We start from the raw sequence: 6,629 nt of genomic DNA on the forward strand, positions 1-6,629 counted from the left end.
TGTGATGAAGCTCTGTTGGCCCTGTTCAAGATGAGGAACAGAGTCACAGCACACCAGCACGTCATTTGCATGACATCATCTCTGTGGATAATGATACTGGCTTCGATTATTTGAAGGGAGAGCTAGATGAGTGTGTCCAAAAATACCTCTCTGGAAATTAAAGTAAAAAGAAATGTAAGTGTTAGGGGTGGGTTGGAGAAAGAATGATTGGAGCAGTCAGTGGTCCAGGAGTTCCAGTGTTTCTGGACAGTCATTGTGAGTTGAATGTAATGTGGCTGCAACCCTTGCTGGTGATCATCCAGGAGGATCAGCAGAGCATGGCTTGCCCTGCAAGTGATGTTATCAGTGTGGACATGCTTACCTAGAGTTCACTGTCTCCTATAGGACAGGAAGGATTCAGCTAGTGGATGCACTTCAAATGGGATCCCATTCCTCTTTCTGAGCTAGGAAGACCAGAAGACTGACAAAATCATCTACACCAATAACATCATTTACAATGGCTGGAGGGTTGTTTGCCTTGAACAGACACTATTCCACGGACTTGGACAGGGTGGCAGTGGCATGGATGTTGGGGGAGGAGAGTATTTGGATACATAATTTAGGATCTGACTGTGTGGGGGTAAGTTTTTCATCATCCTTTGTTCTGGAGTAGGAGATGCCTTTTGAAAAAGGTGATCATATGGATTTCCTAAAGGCCAGGACTTTAGGACACATAACTCTCATGTTGGTGATTGCTTGGCTAAGTAAATACAAGGAGTATTGTTTTTCCCTCAGACCTGATCTGAGGACCAACAACTAGGGAAGTAATGAATGTGCAGAACTGAGGAAAAACCTGAGTTGTAAATTATTTAAAGGACACCTGGATAATATACACCCATAAATACAGATATCAACACAAGGACAATTTGAATGTGGACACAATCAGTTAAGAAATTGGTGTGAGAAGAACCAGTTAAGAAACTGTTGCTTAGCCCAGGGTATTACTGGTGAATTTGAGGTTCTTGCTTCATTGGAAAGAATTGGGAAACAAAACAATAGGTAAGAAGTGGATTTATTGAGAGAGAAACACACCTCGCAGACAGAATGTATACCATCTCAGAAGGTGAGAGCTTTGAAAGATGGTGTGGTTAGGTTTTGGGGGCTGAGTAAAATCATAGGCTAATCAGTGGGAGGATTATTCCAATTATTTTTGGGGAAGGGGTAGGTATTTCCAGGAATATGACCTCTAGTCACTTTCTGGCCTTTTATGGTTAGACTTAGAACTGTCATGGCACTGGTGGGTATATCATTTAGCATGTTAATGTATGACGATAAGCATATAATGAGGCTCGGGGTCTACTGGAAGCTGAATACACCATCATTTGGAGCTAGTTGGTTCTAACCAAGTCTTTGCTGTGTCCTATGGCCATACCATTCTTTTAAACATTGTGCCCTCCTGTTTTAAGAGCAGAACCAAAGGATATCAGGAGAGACCTGGGGAGGGTATGATCTAAAGCAAGATTTGATTACTTCACAGTATGTGCTGGAATTTGTAGTTTGGAAAGTAGGATATAAGTGAAACTGCCTTCAAAACAAATAAACATTTATGGCTTCATACTCATAAGTGATCTACTTATTGTGCAAGAAAGTTTGCTATATATTAGGAATTCAAAGATGAACAAGACTAAGCTGGTTCCCTAAAGAACGTATAGTATACCAAGGGAGATAAAAAGATAATCATGCTGCTGATCAATTCAGTCAATAGAAGCCAAAGTGAAGAGGGAGAGGAATTAAAGGTGACTCCCATAAGATGGGAGTAAATGTTGATTTCACCAAAGGTAGCAAGGTTATGTAGAAGAGCACAGCTGGCAAGGAAGGTGATAAATTGGAAAACTGAAAGACAGAGTACAAATTTTGTGGAGCATTTAAAACATTTTTTTTGTGAAGAAATGAATATATTACTATCTAGAATAGTAATGGCTCAGACGTTAAAAAAATCTGCCTGCAATGTAGGACACTTGGGTTCAATCCCTAGATGGGGAATATCCACTGGAGAAGGAAATGGCAAACCACACCAGTATTCTTCCCTGGAGAATTCTATAAACAGAGGAGTCTGGTGGGCTACAGTCCATGGGGTCGCAAAGAGTCAGACCCAGCTGAGTGACTAACACTTAGAGGAGTATTACATCAATAGGCTTACACCTATAGACAATATCAAAGCTGAATGTAAAGACCTCTCTGTCCTCCTAATCTGGTAGGAAGACTTTACACTACAAGATCAAATGAAATAAGAATGCACACTTTGTATAAATTTGCAGTGTAATGAGAAATTGATTTAGAAAGCATTATGTGTGGCTGTGACTAAGTCATTTCATTTTGGTTCCCAATTTGGCTCCTAATTTGCAGTAAAATTAGAAAATAAAATTAAGAACTTTTTCCAATGCTAATATGTATTTTGAATGAATTCCGTTTCTTTATGTTTTCTTTTCCACCTCTGTCTCCACCAAACTTTGAGAATATTCTTCTAACAAACAATAGATGAAGCAAGGTTAACATAATGAGGATTGTTTTTTAATGTCAATTTGTCATGAATTGCTCACTGCTGGTTAATGCTACACTGGAAAAAGGTAGTCATTAAAGAATTTTAAAAGTTACTCCTATTCTAAGCTGGAAAAACCATCTTATTTCCATTTCCGCTACAACTCGGTGGCATTTGTTCTCTTAGAAATCCAAAGGACAGACCCCTGCAAGCCCCACTGATCATTGTGTCGGAATCTTCTGTACCTTCCCTTGTCAAGGTTGGTCGAGTCTGGTTTTCTCCATAAAAACTGTAGTCAGTTTCTACCGTGTGGAATAGTATAAAGTGATGATAATAGAATACGTAGCCTTACACAGAGTGCGTGCTAAATTGCTTCAGTCATGTCTGACTCTTTGTGACCCTATGAACTTTAGTCCGCCAGGCTCCTCTGTCCTCGGGATTCTCCAGGCAAAAATACTGAGTGAGTTGCCATGCCCTTCTCTAGGGAATCTTCCCAACCCAGGGATCGAACCTGCATCTCTTGTGTCTCCTGTACTGGCTGGCAGGTTTTTTACCACTAGTGCCACCTGGGAAACTCCCACACACAGAGTAGGTGATAGTAATTATTTTTAATTCAAATTATTGGTTTATGCCAAAAGTTAAGATTTATTTTAGCAGTGTTCAGCATGTGGTTCTGTGTTAAAGTATGCCAAAGAACCTCTGAATGTTGATCACATAACTTTGGATTTGAACAACAAATGCGCTAAGATTGAATAAGAACATTAGGTAAACATAAATCAGAAATACAGCATGTTCTTTAACATCATTGATCATATTTTAAAAATGCAATAGCATGGGTCACTGACTGTAACTGTGTTTTAAATGAACATGACTGTCATCCTCTAATGACATAACACTATAATATGATGTTTCCTCATTGCCAATTCAGAAAAACGCGTTGTGGCATGGGTATGGCAGTAGATTATGCTAAAAAATATGGACTAAATCAGATTTGAAAACAAGGAAAGTAAAGCTGAATACAGGTGAATGTTTTGAGTGTGATGGATGAACATCTCTGAATGTTAAATATTAAGAACTGTGCAGCAAACCGCTTCCCAAGGGAAACAAAAAACTCAATTTCATGGGCAAATTAAAATTAGAATCAAAAGCCTCTAAAAGACACACACACTTATATTTGTGTTTAGCAAAGGCAAGTAGACTACTAGTTAACTTAGCAGATCTTTTACGTCTGTATATGTCTTGCTTCCTTTGTTTCCATAAATACTTATAATCATTATTTCTGGACCAAGACTGATATTTTGCATTTAAATTCAGATACTCTATTACCTTATCTCCTCTAAACCTAAAGTAAGTACAGACATTGTATATTTCTGAATAATTTATCACATTGAGAAGCTGCACAAGTATAAATAACAGATTTAAAACCACAATTGACAGAGAGGGCATTCTGAAATAACAGGATTCAGAGTCCAGAATTTTAAAGAGTTTTATTCAATTCTAAAAAGCTTGTTTTTCTTTTTTTCCAAGTTAAGTAAAATTATTTAAACAAATCTCTTTATCTTTGTTTTGAATATTGCCAACATTAATTAAGCTCTTATACGCTGAGGCACCAGCCCGCTAAAATCTTTACATATTTTATACCATCCTCAGCATTCTTATAGATATATGATTTCCATATTAAATATTAAGGAATTGAAGAATAGATGATATATAAGTAATGTGTCCAAGTTTATATAGCTAACAAATAATAGAATAACTTAACAAATAATAGAATCAAGATTGGAAATTTTGACTCCAAAGCCATTTTGGAGTCACTTTGACTCCACTCATGCACTTCTCCAAAAACTTGTAATCGGTTCTTAACTGCTTCAAATATTAAGTGTATACTTTAGATGAAATATAGTTTTCTCCAAAATGATACTAGATCTTCATAAACAATAATCATAGGTATCAGAGAGCTTTGGTGAGTATAAATTAACTTCAGAATAATACTTTATAACACGAAAAATAGCAAAGAAAAGGGTTGCGATTGATGTGCACCATGGACTTAGTGCCAAAGTGGAAATGCCTTTTCCCACTGATGAAGACTCTCCTTGACCAAACGTCAGGCTACCTTCGGCCCTCTTCTGGGCTAGACCGTGACTATGTCCCCACGTCTCTGGGCCTGCATGGCACAGTGTTACAAGAATGGTGGTGGTGTAGTCGCTAAGTCGTGTCTTATTCTTGCAACCCCATGGACTGTAGCCCGCAAGGCTCCTCTGTCCATGGGATTCTCCAGGCAAGAATACTGGAATGGGTTGCCATTTCCTTCTCCAGGGAATCTTCCCAACCCAGGAATCAAACCCTGGTCTCCTGAATTGCAGGAAGGTTTTTTATAGACTGAGCTACATTTTAGTCTAGAGAGAATGCCTTACTTTTGACATCTGCTCAAATTCCTCATCTTCTACCATCCCCCAGGTGATATTTGAATACCTTGACTTGCCCTTAATGCCTCTTTAAAAATCCTCCATGCATAAAGCAACCATTTCCACTCCCTGACTATAAATCCCCACTTGTTATTGTATTGAATTTGATACTGAGGTCTCTATTCCCTTGTCACATAGTTCCTGAATAAAATCTGTTTTTACCACTTTAACTACTGTTGGGCTCTGTTTTTTCATTCACTGATAACATTTCACACGTAGGACAGAGAAACATGAGGAAAGGGATAAGATTTGAAGAAAATGACATTTTATGCCCCATAGTTTTTTCTTCCTACCTTTAAAGGACTCTTTGCATGAAAGATTGTTTTTATTTGCTTTGCAATATTCCTAAACCCATGGGCTAAAGGTGATTGTTTTCTTAACTTCTTCAAAATATCAACTTTTCCAGGTTGTGCTGGACTGCATCTTTTAATCTACAAGTGGGCACTCTCCTATTGAAAAAATTACAAAATCAACCTGCCGCATGCTTTGGGGCTACTCCTTTCCACCAGCACTCTGCTACTTTGATTAGGATTTAGGGTGCTTAAATAATACCCTTATCTTCCTGTTTACTAGTTTTTCTGAGTCGGAAATATCTTTGAAGAAGAAAAAAACATTTTGATCCACAATCCTTTCTCCACAGGGTAAACCACTATCATCGATAGTCTTCTTAGGAGCGAGACTGTCTTGTCTGAAACTGCATTTCATGAGTTAGTCATAAAAGATTTTCAAATGTTATCGAGTGAGCCCTTTGAATACTGGAATAACAAAAGCAGAGCTTATCTCTCTGTTGATAACAAGTCTTTTGTGATTTCTCTTTTGTACCAAAAAAATCATTTACATCAACTGCAGTAAAACAACAAAATGTTACTTAGCAATAGGTATTGGATGCACAAATTTCTACCACACAATTTAGCCCTTAACAAAATGTATAATGTGCGCCTTTATGTCTTTTGAATTTTTACAGTATATGATTAAATTATACATTTTTCAGTCCAAGGTACACCCCTTCACTCTAACTAAAATGCTCTTAGAATAACTCTCTGTGTTGTTTCAGTGGCATCATAATGAAATGTATTCCATTGCCCAGGGTCCTATGACAGAAGTTTTCCCATTATTTCTACAAGATCCAGTAGAGCATTCTTGATTTCGATCAGGTCAGACACCTTGTCAGAGTCCAATCTTGACAAATCAATGACAAAGCATATCAGAGCCGTCAAAAGTTCACAGCATGTAATAAAAACTGAACTAAAGTCAAGCATGCTATCCTCTGGTAGGCCCAGGGAGACTCCAGGCAACTGGTGATTTGTGGCTCCATTACATCCCAAATGTTCGATGTATCTAGCCCTTGGCAGGGTGTCAAGGACAAGAAATAATCAGTCTTTAGAGATCACTTTTGAAGTGCTATGCCCTCTGCTCCCTTCAGGTGAATCATTCCTCTGCATTGTCAGGATCCACTGATGAAAGCTGATGATTTTCAATAGCCTGTGACAAGCAAGGTGTTCCCCTCCCCAGCCGTGGAGAGAATGATGTCACGCAGTCAGCTTTCACCAGGCGGGCAATGCGTGATGAGTGATCTCCTCAACTCTTCTGCCAGAGTCAAGAGTAAAACCCAGAATGCTGTATGTGATTTTGTACACGAGAGCAGA

The 6,629-nt window shown here is 38.4% G+C and overlaps 1 pseudogene; it reads left to right on the top strand.

Annotated features, from left to right (window-relative positions):
- Positions 1-203: 203 nt before the first annotated feature.
- On the top strand, positions 204-1,042 carry LOC147361348 (polypeptide N-acetylgalactosaminyltransferase 11 pseudogene; annotated as a pseudogene).
- The last annotated feature ends 5,587 nt before the right edge of the window (positions 1,043-6,629 follow it).

Source organism: Bos grunniens, chromosome 12 (genome assembly GCF_055505025.1).
Source record: "Bos grunniens cultivar Pamir isolate PY7600 chromosome 12, Bosgru_T2T1.0, whole genome shotgun sequence".
In the NCBI taxonomy this organism is placed as follows: Eukaryota; Metazoa; Chordata; class Mammalia; order Artiodactyla; family Bovidae; genus Bos; species Bos grunniens.